Genomic DNA, 15,210 nt, shown 5'->3' on the forward strand with positions numbered 1-15,210 from the left:
CTCTCCAGCTTTCCTGCAGCTCCTTCAGGCCCTGCAAGGCCACCCTGAGCTCACCCCAAAGCTTCTCCTCTCCAGGCTGAACAATCCCAGCTCTGGCAGCCTTTCCTCCCAGCAGAGCTGCTCCATCCCTCTGCTCATCCTGGTGCCTCCTCTGGCCTCTCTCCGGGAACTCCACGTCCTTCCAAAATCATCAGCTCAAGGTGCAGCAGTGGCCAAGACCCAGGGAAATGCACTGTCAGCAGGACGGCAGGGCTTTGCTGCCATATAAACCTGGCTGTGATGACATCTTGAACAGGTTGTGCAGTCTGGTCTCAGGGAAAACCTGAGGATCTAAGAAATACAAAGAAAAGAGCAGCTGGAGAGGCTGAAACAGCTGCTCCATGAGGAGACAGAAAAGACTCTTCAATTTGGAGAGGAAGCCAAGACAACTACAAAAAATCATAAAGATGAATGCAGAACAGTGAGTCAGAAAATCCTGCAACACCATAATGAAAATTAGCAGACACAATGAAATTAATAGATCAGCTTGAAAGAGCAAAAAGAGAGAATGTTTGTTTTTATGCAGTGAGTCAGGAAATTTTGGAATTCGTCATCAGAGGATGTTACGGAAGCTGACAACGCCAATGGGTCCAGGAAGGGATCAGGCAACGTTAGGAACAGGAGGCTCATAAATGTATACTACAGCCTGGAATGTGTCCACAACATCCCCAATCCAAGGAACCATAGATGCTGGGGACTGGGGGCAAAAGGATTTAGATACGTCAGACTTGCCATCCCTAAATAGCTTTGCCCATTTCCACTTCCAAAGACTGAATACCAGATTAGGTGAGCCACTGATTTTACCATTCCTTATGTTCCTGCAGGAGATTCCTCTTCCTGGGGAAAATTTTCCCCATCTTGCCAGCAGCCAAATCAAAGCCAGTCATTGCTGTAGAGGTTTTGAGCAGAAGGGTGGACTTTTGGGAGCGTGGTGGACAACATGAGCACAGAACTGTGAATCACTCTGGAAGTGTGGTAAATCCAATGTGTGCTGTGCCTTGATGTATTCCCAGGCTGCCCGAGCTTCCCGTGGCTGATGAACCACGAGCTCCACTTTTCCCTCCTCAACAAAAACCTGAGTGTACTCAGGACATCAGGCAGGGCACAGACTTTGGGCTTGAAACAAAACCCACCACACTTTGCACATTCTTTTTAAGGCAGAAACATAGCAGTGATCTTCTGGAGAGGGTCTAATCTGGGAAGGCTGGGAGGGAATGTGAGGAATGCTAAGCCTCCCGTGTAGGAGGGACACACTACCCTGGTCTTCAGCTGGTGACTGGGGTGGAACAGCAAACGGGATAGCGGGAGATCCTACAGCCAGCACAGAAATTTGGGGCATTCCTTGGGATCAGCATGTGCTGCTCATCCTGCCAGGAGAAAAGGAGGCTGTGAGTATGCCAAGGATAAACCGGGGGCCAGCTGCTGCTCGGTGATTTTGGCCATAATGTTAATTCTGCTTACATAAGCTTAATACTTTCTGCAGTAATTTAGTGCAACTGGGCAAAGAATTAAGTCTTTTCTGAACTACAGCTGAATGAAAACCAGGAGCACAAATTTGTGAGCTGTTGGTTTAAAGGCACTTGGAGGAATACTGTCTGCATTTTTATGTCATTCCTGTTTTACTGGGAGAAGGCAACTGCAGCTGGTTAACACAGAGCACACGGCATTTCACAGGCTCCAGGAACATGTGGATGAAAAATCCTCCCAGTGCACCCCAGTTACACACAAACCAGCAGCCTGTTCTTATTTTTTTTTGGTGACACTTTGGTATGTAAATCGTTTTCCTTGGATGATTGATGCTTGAAACTTCTCGTATCCTGAAACAAGCTAAAATTAGAAAGGCTTCAAGCTATGCTTCCTACAGATCCATATATGTCATAGGATGTGGCTGTTGGCACTTTAGGATGATTGATTGTCAAGTTTCACAAGCTGCTGAAGTGTAAAAGAAGTGATTTCAAGTACCATGGCAAGCAACAAAGTGGATAGGGTTAGTCAGTGGTTTGTTTCGTAGGAAAATAAATATGAGGTGCTTCACTGTGTTGCTAATAAAGGGTTTGGAATGGCATGTCCAGAAGGCAGCTTGGGCCATGGATGAGAGCACTTCTGAGCCAAAAAACGGTGTAAGAGGTTTTCTCCTAAGAAAACCCTTCGTGGAAATTCATTGGAGAGAAATGAAACTGCTCAGGAGCTTTGCCACGGCAGTGCCAGCCCCCAGTCAGGGTTTCTGGCCACTTTTCCAGCCACCACATCTGTTCATCCACCTTCCAAGTAATAATACTTGCTTACAGCCTTCTCTTTAATGTGAGAATATCAGCATTAAAGGAGATAAGTCTGTTTGTCTGCATCCTTTGACAACTTCGGGAGGTTGGAAATATGCTTGACATATCATCTGGGAAGCTGAGAACTCAAGAAAGTTTTTTCTTCAGGAAGCAGATTGTGAGTTTTAGGTTTGATGTCAAATATCCTGAAGGATGCTTGTTGTTCCCATCATTGCCAAGCATGAAGCACGGGGAGGGAGCAACAAATCTCAGCTGAGATTAATCTTAGCGAGTTTCTGTCTCCATTTAGCTCAGGGGAAAGTAACTCATTGGTTACTCGAGGTGCAGAGTTGGATGACACAAATCAAGGGCACAGGAGTCCAAATTAAGGGTGGAGAGCCATGGTGATGAGTGAGAATTTGGGATCATTTCTGTTGGAAAAGACCCTTGGGATCACCGAGTCCAACCATAAACTTAGCACTGCCAACCCCACCACTAAAAAGCGTCCTTAAGAGTCACATCTTCACTTTTAAACACCTCCAGGGATAAAAGTAGGAAGGAACTGTGGAGTCCTTGTCTCAGAGAGATGAAGGATGAATCTCTGAGAACACCTGGGACTGTTTCAGAGACCACAGTTTCTTTGAGGCACAGTATCTTCTCTTTCAGGATGTCTGATTTGTGAGGAATAATTCTGCCACTGGATTTAAGAGAAGTTGAGTTTTGATACCAGCTCATCCAAGCCCGTTTATGACCACAGATTATCCATTTAACTTCTTGCACCTTTATTCCCCTGTGAAAGTGAGAAAATATTGCAGAGAATTTGTGGGAATAAATTCAAAGTATCAATGCACCAATCAAAGGATGAAAGCATAACTGCACCTTCTTCCTTTGATGAGATTATTTGCTTCTGAATTGTCCATCCCCCTTTAAAAATGATAACTTTTTCCCCCCATCATATTGATACCTGACAGCTATCACATAAAGAATTCACATTGTATTTTCACTTCTTTCTCACCAAACTCTCCTATTAAGCAGCCTACAGAAGAAATGGCTGAGAATGTGGCCACTTTTCCCTGTTTTTCGCTCACTGGATGACCATGAAGGTCTCTTCCAGCCTCGATGATTCTGTGATTCCGTGACATTCTGAAGCAGAACAGAACTTATCTGTGTTTCCTGCTTCATTGAAAAAGTTTGGAGCATATTTCTGAGACTGCAGAGGCTGCTTCCTTATGCACGTAGAGGAAGATGTCACACAGAGTGCCTTCCTGCCAGCTAGCTGGGATTTTGCTGAGAGGTGTGGAAAAAAGCTGTTAGCCCCTCTCCTTCCTCAGCAGTGTAATCCCTCAGGAAAATGTAGCCCCAGGAAGAGAAGCCTGGAGGCACAAAACAATGCAAGAACGTAGAAGAACTTTTTTAATTGGAACTTCTTTTTTTTCTCCTTAACTCTGTAGCACCAGAGTGGAGCTCAGTGGATCAAAGAGAAACCCAGGGGGGATCTTCCCCCTCTCCACAGCTCCCTGATAAGAGGGTGCAGCCAGGGAGGGGTCGGGCTCTGCTGTCAGGGAACAGGGAATAGGACAAGAGGAAGTGGCCTCAAGTTGCACCAAGGGAAGTTTCGATTGGATATGAGGAAAAATTTATGCAAGGAAAGGGTTGTTAAACATTGGAATGGGCTGCCCAGGGCAGTGCTGGAGTCCCCGTCCCTGGAGGGATTTAAAAGCCGTGAAGATGTGGCACCTGGGGACATGGGTCAGTGGTGGCCTTGGCAGTGCTGGGGGAATGGTTGGACTTGATGATCTTAAAAGCCTTTTCCAAATTAACCAGTTCCATGACTCTAAAATAGATACCAGGACACAGCAGAGCTCAGAGTGCACGAAGAGAGGGTGAGGGTGGTTGTTGAATCCAGAGCCCCTGAGCTGTGGGGCTGGGGTCAAGGCACCGTGGTTTCTGCTCTGCTGAACTCCAGGATGGGATCCTGGCTGGATGCCATTGTCCTGTCAGTTCCAATTTCCAGTCCCTTGCTCTGGTGGGGCTGAGCAGAGGCTGCAGGTGAGCTGGAGCTGTGTGCTGAGCACTGCTGAGCCCGCCTGTTGCCAGCCTTAGCCTTCAAAATCACATTACTCTGATAAAATTTGCAGTCCTGGAGATCTCCAGGCAGCACCAAGCACACAAGCTGCCTTCTTTCCTGCTGCCCAGCCTGTGTTTTCCTTACCCCTAGCCACGGGGACTTTTTTTGTTTGCTTATTATTTTATTTCAATGAAGTGAAGCACCTCCACAATAGGCTCCAAATAAAGAAAGAAAGAAAGAAAACAGGCACATTCTCTTCCCACATCCCTCTGGCTGGGGAGGTGACAGTTTGGGCATGTCACAGCACATGAGTGATTCCCAGCAGTCAGTGATAGAGCAGGAGTATTGGCTCCAGTACTTTTCCATGAGCATTAGAGTGTTGCTGGATTTTAATGATGGGCTGTGTTGCATCCAGTTGAAATGGGTTGGATAATGCTATCTGTGTGCTCCTAATCAGATAAATCACTATAAGAAAATTATATTCAGCTTCTGGCCAGCCTCGGGCTGGTTTTGGGGGGAGTTGCCAGTGTGGCCCATCCAGAGACAAACGCAGAAGGTGGAGAAAGAAGCTCCTGGAGGGCCTTGGGTTGCCAAAATTTGGGTGGGGAGTCACCCAGCCGTGCTGTGGTGAGGACACCTCCACCTGATCCCCAGCACCGGGAGAGGGGAAGGCTGTGGGGAAGGATGAGGGGTCAGCAGGGACATGCCCAGGGTAGAGAAAACCTCCAAGGGTGGCTCCTGGGGACTGTGTTTAACATCAGCCCCAGCACAGGCCGCCTGTTCCAAAGGAGTTTGACCTGGCAGTGAGTTGAGGAGCATTGCCAGTGTGGAGGAAAACAGGACACCATCCCAGGATGAAGTGAAAGATCCCAAAGTACAGATGTCAGAAGAAATTTGGTGGCATGGAGTCCCAGCATCACTTGCTAACAAGAATTTTTGCCAGAAACTGGGAGTCTATCCTCCTAGGATTGGCCCAGGAGGCAGAAAGTTTGTGTGCACAGGTTTGTCTCCAAGCCATGGGGAGCTGTAACGTGATGCAGGCATGGCAAAGAGGAATGTGATGAGTAGATGTCCCAAGGAGTTATTTTCAGAAGTAAAGGGGATACTGAGTCACATTGCAAAGCACTGCCCTGGCACCTCCTTTGGGGCAGGTCCTGTGCAATGTTTCAATCCTGACCAAACAGGTTAAATCCACACTGAGAGATCAGGGAAAAGCCATTCCTGTTATCCAGGTCTTCCACCGTCCAATTTATGAGAGGAGGCAACAGGACCTTGGTTGGTGTATTGCAGCAACATTTCCAAACTGGAAATTCCCAAAAGTGGTGAGAAATGAAAGTTGTTTCATACTCAGGAATAGAGAAAACGTAAAGCTGGGGAAGAAACAGTCCAGAGGAAGAGGAAATAACATCTTTTTGTCAGCTGTGCACTGCGGTACGGCGTGTGTCAGGAGGAACATGGGCTGTAAAGCAAGGAGAGACAGCAAATGCTGGGTGTACAGGACCTGCAGTGTGTTAGAGGCACCTGAAAAGAGTGAATTCAACCAGTGCTAAATGTCCTTAGCCAATTATTCCTCACTCCTGTCCTTAGCAGTGCGTTTTTAACCCGCAGTGATCTTTGCCCGACTGTCACTATTCCAAACCTCAGCATCAACCTCTTCCCTAAGCGACTGCTGCTAAAACCACAGATATTTTGGTGCCTGCCGTCTCAAGGGGGGCGTGTTGAAGTCGTGTCTGCTACAACTCGAGCATCAGAGAGCCTGGCAGACACTCGATCCCTGTGGCGTCAGCGGGCGGGCTCAGGAACCTGCGCCGGGATAATCCCCCGGGAGGTGACGAAGCCTCTTTGGGTTACAGACAGACCCCAGCCCGCTGTGCCCAGGCTGGCAGAGATAAAGGTCAGACACTCCTCAAGGGTGCCCTGTCACGCTGTGGGTTTTGTTTCCAAATTAGACGCGGAGCCGACGGCAGAAACTCGGGAAGTTCTTCTTCCCTGCTTGGGCCATCACCTGTGGGGTTCTGTCCCTGTGCTCAGGTGAGAGCCCACCTGCAGAGCTGCCCCAGCCCTGGGGCCCAGCACAGGGAGGACGTGGAGCTGCTGGAGAGCGGCCAGAGGAGGCTCCAGGATGAGCAGAGGGATGGAGCAGCTCTGCTGGGAGGAAAGGCTGCCAGAGCTGGGATTGTTCAGCCTGGAGAGGAGAAGCTTTGGGGTGAGCTCAGGGTGGCCTTGCAGGGCCTGAAGGAGCTGCAGGAAAGCTGGAGAGAGACAATTGCCAAGGGCTGGAGGGCCAGGAGCCAGGGAATGGCTTCCCAGTGCCAGAGGGCAGGGTTACACTGGATATTAGGAAGGAATATTTTACTGTGAGGGTAGAAGGCACTAGAACAGGTTTCCCAGAGAAGTTTTGGGTGCCCCTGGATCCCTGAAAGCATTTCTCAGTGACACAGATGGCTCGCAGAAAGAAAACCCCAACAGCTGCCCTTTGGTCAAAAACTGACTCCAGCAGGAGTAAATTTTTTCCCGTGAGTTGGATGAGCTTCTTGTACAAGGCATTTCCTCTAAAGGAGTTAGATTAAAAAAGAAAGGTTCCACAAAAGCAAAGCTCAATGGCCTTCTCATATTTTGCCTGATTTTATTTTTTAAAAAAAAGAAGTGTTTCCCCTCTTTCTTTGTGGGCAAGGGCTGGGAGACACCCTCTGTGCTGAGAAGATGCCAAAAAAGGGAACTTGTAACTCCTGTAACCCCTGCCCCCACTACCAAAGCTTGGCCGTGCAAACCCAATAAAAGCCTCCAGAGTCTCCAATTGCTTAAAGATTTGATGGTTTAACATTTGCAGCCCAACTCTGACCGAATCCCTAAAAGCACAGAGCTGATACAGTGGGCAAGAGGAAGCAAGGACAGGTACATTTACTGCTCATCTATGTTTTACTGCTCTGTATGAAAGATTAATGAGCTCTGAACTTGTGGGCAGCCAGTTTTCCTGGCCCAACTCAGCTAAAGAGGAGCTGGTAGGGTGCTGACACCCCCGTGTCTGGGTGAGCACAGCCCACCCTGATCTGGGTGGGTCACGGTTTAGATCTCCTGAGAAAAAGGGGGTTGAGAGGGGGAATATAAACTAGAGATCAGATAAAATGCCTGTAAGCAGAGCAAGTCGTACTATCTGCAAATTTTGTTGGGTTTTTAAAAAAACTTTCTTTTCATAGAGTCACAGAATCATTGAAGTTGGAAGAGACCTTCAAAATCACCCAGTCCCACCATAATCACCCCTAAACCATGTCCCAAAGTGTCACATTCCGACACCTCTTGAGCATTTCCAGAGCTGGCAACTCCATCACCTCCCTGGGCAACTCATTCCAAGGCCTGGCCACTCTTCCAGGGAAAAAGGTCTTTTTCTTATATCTAATCTGAACTACCCCTGTCACAACTTGAGGCCATTTCCTCTCATTCTTTCACTTGAGAATCGTGTTTCATGTTTAAAAAATGCCATTCCTGTAAAGTCAGCTGTCAAGGAAGCCCTCAGAAATAAATCTATAAACACTCAGCTGGGCACTGCCTTTGTTGTCCACACCTTGGAGATCACGTTTCATGGGGCAGAGTGGAAGAGGGCTGAAGTAAAATACACAAGCTGTGGCCACCCTGGCTGCAAGAAGACCTGAACTCTGTATTTGCTGAGGGTGCAGGGAGCAAAACTGGGGCTCTTCAGCTTGGTGTTTGAGCAAGGTCTGCTCCACCAGCCATTTATTTTATTTAGTGACTCTTACATACCCTCAGGGTGTCGTCCTGTGCAAGGTGAGTGATGCAAGCACCAGCCCAGGGTGCAGGAATGAGGGAGATCCTCTCCAGAACCAGACACTTCCACAGAGGGAATGTTGGTCACAGCAACCCCGTGGAGCTCCAGGCTGGGCAGAGGGGCTGGAAAGCTGGGAAAGGCCCTGGGGGTGCTGTGCCAGCGGCTGGACACGAGCCCAGGGGTGCCCAGGTGGGCAAGAGGCCACTGACACCTGGGCTGGATGAGGAATTGTGTGTCCAGCAGGAGCAGGGCAGGGATTGTCCCTCTGTGCTGGGCACTGAGAGGCCCCTCGAGGGCTGTGCCCAGTTCTGGCTCCTGTAGGAGAGCCCTGGAGGGGCTGGAGCGTGTCCAGGGCAGGGAAGGGAGCTGGGAAGGGGCTGGAGCCCCAGGAGCGGCTGAGGGAGCTGGGAAAGGGGCTCAGCCTGGAGCAAAGGAGGCTCAGGGGGGACCTTGTGGCTCTGCACAAGTCCCTGACAGGAGGGGGCAGCCGGGGGGGTCGGGCTCTGCTGCCAGGGAACAGGGACAGGAGGAGAGGGAACGGCCTCAGGCTGGGCCAGGGCAGGCTCAGGGTGGACAGCAGCAGGAATTTCCCCATGGAAAGGGAGCTCAGGCCTTGGCAGGGGCTGCCCAGGGAGGTTTGGAGTGCCCATCCCTGGAGGTGTCCCAGGAAGGGCTGGAGGTGGCACTCAGTGCTCTGGGCTGGGGATCAAAGTGTGGACTGGATGATCTTGGAGGTCTTTTCCAACCTCAATGATTCCATGGTTCTGTGTTTCAGCAGCAGGTGGAGGACACAGCAATGGCACCTTTGGCATGGGGGGGCTTCAGCACTGCAGCTCCCAGAGGTCCTGCAGGAGCTGCCTCTCCCCTCTCTCAGGGTCACATTCCCTGCTCCAGCCTGGATCCTCATCCACGAGATCCCCGCCTCATGTACCCGACAAATCCTCCAGCAACAAAGAAAAAAAGGTTGGAAGCCGTCCATAGAGCAGATGCCAAGTGTGAGCTAAATATCCAGGAAGTCATGGAGAAGATGGACATATGGTTGACCAATATCCACTGTCATCCACCTGAACAAAAAGTCCAACCCAAAACCCAAATAGAAAAAAAAAAGTATATACTTTAATGTGTAAATATTTAAAAAGCATTGATAAGTATTTGTGGAGCCAAGGGTATTACTCAATTTACAAAACCACTGCAAAAAATGCTCTGAGGGAACAGAAAATAGTGTGGTATAGCAAGTGGATGGAGAACTGTGTTGATAAACAAGGTTTTCCCTAAAAAATAGGATAAAAAAGTTATAATTTTATTTCAGATGCTGACAGGGCTATATGCTATAGATCAGTTCCAGATCTAAGAAACAGAATAAGAATATAAATATAAATAATGTAAATATAAACAGGAATGTAAATAAGAAATAAGTGTTCACTGAATGGCATTTTTTTTCTTTTGTGAAAAACACTTTTCACTCCTTGGAATTCATCTTGAAACAGAGTGGAAACATTTCAAAGAGTGACAAAGTCAAAAATATTTCATTTCTTTTGAGCTTTTAGGAGAACTTTTTTGAATTTCCAATTTCTTTGAAGGTAATATTGTATCACATTTCCTCTGTATCCCACTTTATACCAATGCCGTGCCCGGCAGCAGATTAACTTGTGCTCAGCTGGATTTGGAGCCTTCTGCCCTATGCAGGGCTCTGCAGGACATGTGCAGGGCAGGGTGGGCTTTGCTTTTTAAATCTGGAAACTTTGGCATACTTGGTTTCAACCCAAATGACCCGAAACTTCTCTCTTGACAAGCCCTTGTTTTGAACCAGATCAAAAAATATTCTATTTGGATACCTCCCCCTTGGCTTTTGCTCTCTTGCTGGCCCAGAACAGGAACAGGCTGATAATAAATTTTTTAAAAAAAGCACATTAAACTCAGCAGCTCAGAAGGATCCATTTGTCAGAACCATAACGGAGTGAACATTTTTTGGCACTTCAATCAGGCTCCATCAAAACCCCCATCTCATGCTCTGCACCAGATAACGGCGCTCAGATCAGTCAGGGCTGAGAAAACATTTGCAGGCAGATAAGGCTGGGAGGGAAGGAGTTTATTAAACCTGGCTTTCAGGCGTTGTTTCCCCGGGATCACATCCGTGCCTGGGTGTTGTCCTTCCCTCGGGAGTTAAGAGACGAGAGCTCTGCCCTGTCCCCGTGGGGAGGCTGCAGATTCTCGGCTCCCAAAGAGGGTTCCCAGCATGGATTGTTCCGTGCTGATCCTACAGCAATATCGCAGCACCTGGGCTCCATCCTCTGACCTGCACAGCTCCAAGGTGGCCCCTGACCTTCCCCATGGCTTTTCATGACTGACCCTTTTCCTTTCCCTTTCTCCCTTTCCCCTTTCCCCTTTCTCTTTCTCTTTTTCCCTTTTCTGCTTTTTCCCTTTCTCTTTTTCCCTTTTCCCCTTTCTCTTCTTCCCTTTTTCCCTTTTCCCCTTTCCCTTTCCCTTTCTCTTTTTCTCTCTTTCCCTTGCTCTTTTTCTCCTTTTCCCTTTCCCCCTTTCCCTTTCTCTTTACCCCTTTTCCCTGTTCCCTTTCCTTTTCTCCCTTTCCCTTTATCTCTTTCCCTTTCTCTTTTTCCCTTTTTCCCTTTTCCCCTTTTTCCTCTTCCCCCTTTCCTTTTCCTTTTCCCTTTCCCTTTCCCTTTCCCTTTCCCTTTCTCTTTTTCCCTTTTTCCCTTTTTCCCTTTTTCCTCTTTCCCTTTCCCTTTCCCTTTCCCTTTCCCTTTCCCTTTCCCTTTCCCTTTCCCTTTCCCTTTCCCTTTCCCTTTTTCCCTTTCCTTTCCCTTTCTCTTTCTCCCTTTTCCCCTTTTTCCCTTTTTCCTCTTTCCCTTTCCCTTTCCCTTTCCCTTTCCCTTTCCCTTTCCCTTTCCCTTTCCCTTTTTCCCTTTCCCTTTCCCTTTTTCCCTTTCCTTTCCCTTTCTCTTTCTCCCTTTTCCCCTTTTTCCCTTTTTCCTCTTTCCCTTTCCCTTTCCCTTTCCCTTTCCCTTTCCCTTTCCCTTTCCCTTTCCCTTTCCCTTTCCCTTTCCCTTTTTCCCTTTCCCTTTCCCTTTTTCCCTTTCCTTTCCCTTTCTCTTTCTCCCTTTTCCCCTTTTTCCCATTCCCCCTTTTCCTTTCCCTTTATCCCGCTCAGTTTTTCCATTTTTCCCTTTTCCCCTTTTTCCCTTTTCCCCTTTTCCCCTTTTTCCCTTTTCCCCTTTTTCCCTTTCCCTTTTCCCTTCCCTTTCCCCTTTTTCCTTTTCCTTTCCCTTTCCCCTTTCTTTTCCTTTTTTCTTTTTTTCTTCAAAATGAGCGGACGGGGCAAAAAAACCACAAACACACGGGAAGCCTTCACATACTTCCAGTTAATTGCACAGTGGGCAGGGACCAAAACCAAAATCTGCTTTCCTTATTCCTTCAGGCAGAAGCCCTGGAGTGTGTGATTCGATTATCATCAGTGTAAGGGCAGTGCTCTGTGCCTGCTGGGAGAGAGGACAGCTCTGGGGAGCTCAGGGGGTCACTGGTGCCCAGGGCAGACATGGACACCCTCAGCTGTGTCCAGTCCCCGTCCCTCCAGACTGTTCCTCACAGCCAAAGGCAGGAGAGCTTCCAGGAGAGCTCCAAATGCCACAGGTGGTGAGGGTGAGGTTGTGCTGCACTTTTCTGGTGGCCCCAGCATTTCATAACCTGCACTATTTACTGAAACAAGCCACACGCCTTAGTTAAAGCCTAAATGGCTCCAAGCCCAATCCCCCTAATGCAAAAGGAGGGATGTGGGAAGCTCTGGTGGCACTTGAGAGCCCCAGTGCCACATTTTCATCCAGGGTGCTCGCCAGGCACTGGTCTCGTGCTCAAGGAGGGACGTGGAGCGACGGGAAGAGTTAACGGGACTCAGGCCCTGGAAACAGCTCAGGACACGGGATGTAATCAGCTGAGATGGCTCAGCCCGGCGAGGGGGATGAGGAGGGAGCTGCCTGCTCTATGTAGGTCACGGCTGAGGCCAAACCTTTGAGCCCTGGCCAGTGTGAGGCCGGCAGGGATGAGGGTGAGGATGGGCTGAAACCCACAGTGCCCTGGCTGCCAGCCCCGAGCCCGTCCTCAGAGGGCAGGGAGAGCTGAAAGCCATGCAGAGCCAGGGTTCAGCCTGCTCTTTGGGGTGGTGAGGTGGCTTTGGCATCTTCAGGAAGGATATTGGGCAGGAATTGTTCCCTGGGAGGGTGGGCAGGCACAGGGTGCCCAGAGCAGCTGGGGCTGCCCCTGGATCCCTGGCAGTGCCCAAGGCCAGGCTGGACATTGGGGCTTGGAGCAGCCTGGGACAGTGGAAGGTGTCCCTGCCATGGCAGGGGTGGCACTGGATGGGCTTTGAGGTCCCTTCCACCCCAAACCATTCAGTGATTGTATGACTTATCAATGCACCCAAATATCAAAGGGCAGGTGCCAAGGGGATGGGGCCAGACTCTTCAGTGGTGCCCAGCAGCAGGACAAGGCAAAAACTGCAACACACAAAGTTTCATCTGAATTTGAAGGAAAACTTTCTTGTGGTGACAAAGCTTTGGAAGAGGCTCCCCAGAGAGGCTGTGGAGTCTCCTTCTCTGGAGATACTCAAAACCTTCCTGGACATGATTCTGTCAGCAGGAAAAACCCTTCTGAGCTTCCAGGGATTAAAGTAGGACAGGAGGCAGCCCCAGGAGCACTGATGGCTACAGGAGTCAGCTGTGGGGATAGCACGCAACGCTGGCTACCCCTTGTCTTGTTACCTGCTGATGCAGAGAGTTATTTAGGCCTTGTTTGCACAAGTTGTGGCAGAATTTTGCATATTTTGGTTTCATGAAGTGAGCACTGCTCCAACGCCCTCCCCCCCCCGTTAGCAGAGGTGCTGTTATAAAATCAGTGAATATAAATCGTGCATGGTGAGGTACCTGATGTGTCTTGTCTACCAAAGTCCCTGCACTGTCTGCCAAAGGTGTGGGTTTAGAATCACAGAATGGGTTGGGTTGGGTTGGAGGGGACCTTAAAATTCATCTCATTCCACCCCTGCCATGGCAGGGACACCTTCCCCTGTCCCAGGCTGCTCCAAGCCCCAGTGTCCAACCTGGCCTTGGACACTGCCAGGGATCCAGGGGCAGCCCCAGCTTCTTTGGGTAAAACCCATCAATTTTGCATCAGTAGAATTACAAACCTGCAAATCTGAGGGTAGAAACCATTTTGCTGCCTTACAAGTAGGCTTCATTGGTAACAATTTTCCTCACATTAGATTGATCTGCACTGCTGTTAGTGTCTTTGTAACGTAAACTGTGCCCATTGAAGGGCTGAGGCTGTTATTCCAACAAAACTCCTCCTCCTGACTGAAATAAATCTATGTAGATTCTCTGTAGAAAAATCTTGAAAAGCTCTACATGAACATTGGGTTTAATTTCGCATTAAAGTGAATATCCTTGAAACTCCTAGTGCAGTCAGCAGTGAAGCCATCAAAACATCCCATTCCTACACCAAGTGGCAGACTGTAAATCAGTGACCCCCTTCAGCTGCAAGAGCTCCTGCCCCCACAGCTGCCTTATCAGCACATGTGCTCAGAGAAACCCAAGGACAGAGCTTGCTACTCACATTTTTCATAGTGGTGAGAAAACAAAAAACGCAGCAAACCTCAACCCCAGGCAAACAATGGCATCTTTTGGTGGGTGCTCGCAGCCTGACCTTATCTCTGCCTGCCTCACGCTCTGACAAACTCGGGTGTGGAAATATTTACTGTCACTTCACCAGGCCATGCCCACCCAGACTTGTCAGAGGAGATGACAACACAGAGCCACTGAGGGAACCAGCGATTCAAGCTGCTGGTTTTCTGCTTGAAGGATGGATGGGAGTGCTGGGGGGGCTGAGTTTGGGGCTGAGTCTGGCTTGGAAGGCAGAAACACCCCTTGGTTCAAGCTGAATTTTAAGTCATATGAGGAGTGGCTGATGGAGCTGGGGTTGTTTAGACTGGAGGAGGCTCAGAGGGGACCTCATCCCTCTCTATGACTCCCTGACAGGAGGGGGCAGCCAGGTGGCCTCTGCTCCCAGGGAACAGGGACAGGACAAGAGGGAATAGCCTCAAGCTGTGCCAGGAGAGGCTCAGGTTGGACCTCAGGAAGAATTTATTCACGGAAAGGGCGATTAGACATTGGAAAGAGCTGCCCAGGGAGGTTTGGAGTGCCCATCCCTGGAGGTGTCCAAGGAAGGCTTGGATGTGGCACTCAGTGCTCTGGGCTGGGGACAAGGTGAGGATGGGTCACAGCTTGGACTTGATGATCTTGGAGGTCTTTTCCAACCTAAAAGATTCTGTGAATATCCTGCTCCATGAGCCCCACCTCCTCCTCATCCACTGAACAGCATCCACGCTCTCATTTTTTTTTTTTTTTAATTTGATCTGGCGTCTTTTGATGACTAAGGGAACAGGAAGATTACAGTTTAAGTATATAATTTTCATTTGATGTGACAGGTTAAAGCTATGTGCATTTAGAGCAGGCTTAGATTATTTTAGTTCACTTGCAACACTGATTTTAGCCCTGACTCACTCTTTGAGGCCTGACTTCATATAGATATATGTTGGCTTAAGTTTACTGCTAGTGAAATAGAGGCACATGTGTGCATTACTCTGCTGAAATGCTGGGGTAGGGATGGACTCACACAGCAAACACAATCCTGAATCAGAGGCAGAGAGCAGCAGACTGTGCTTGTTGGGTAATTTTTTTTCCCCAGCACAAAGGCTTGATATTCCAGAGTTTCTTTTCCTTCCCCTCATGCCCCTACCAGACACTGGGCCATGTAATCTGCCCGTTCAGGGAGTGCCTTGAGACCGAGTGCCCTGGAGTCTCCCTGGCTTTGCTGACAGCTGGGAAGCCTAAAAACCGTGGAGAAGCAAATTGCTAAAACTCACAGAGCAGGCTGGGAGCAGTGACCTGGAGCTGACTGGCCTGGCTGGAGGGAGTGGAAACTGCTTTACATGGATTGGCAATGCATTCTCCCCCTCTACACTGCCCCTGTGAGCCCCACTTGCAGCGCTGTGTCCG

The 15,210-nt window shown here is 49.1% G+C and overlaps 1 protein-coding gene across 4 annotated transcripts in view; it reads left to right on the forward strand.

Moving 5' to 3' along the window:
- Nucleotides 1-1,321: 1,321 nt before the first annotated feature.
- Nucleotides 1,322-15,210, forward strand: part of B3GALT5 (beta-1,3-galactosyltransferase 5) — a 33,282-nt gene continuing 19,393 nt past the window's right edge. For all 4 annotated transcript variants that reach the window (XM_069014379.1, XM_069014883.1, XM_069014819.1 and 1 more), the window contains exon 1: nt 1,322-1,427. The gene's annotated coding sequence lies outside the window, so the exon portion shown is untranslated. The remainder of the gene's footprint in view (nt 1,428-15,210) is intronic.

The sequence above is a fragment of the Aphelocoma coerulescens genome, chromosome 1 (genome assembly GCF_041296385.1).
Source record: "Aphelocoma coerulescens isolate FSJ_1873_10779 chromosome 1, UR_Acoe_1.0, whole genome shotgun sequence".
Lineage (NCBI taxonomy): Eukaryota > Metazoa > Chordata > Aves > Passeriformes > Corvidae > Aphelocoma > Aphelocoma coerulescens.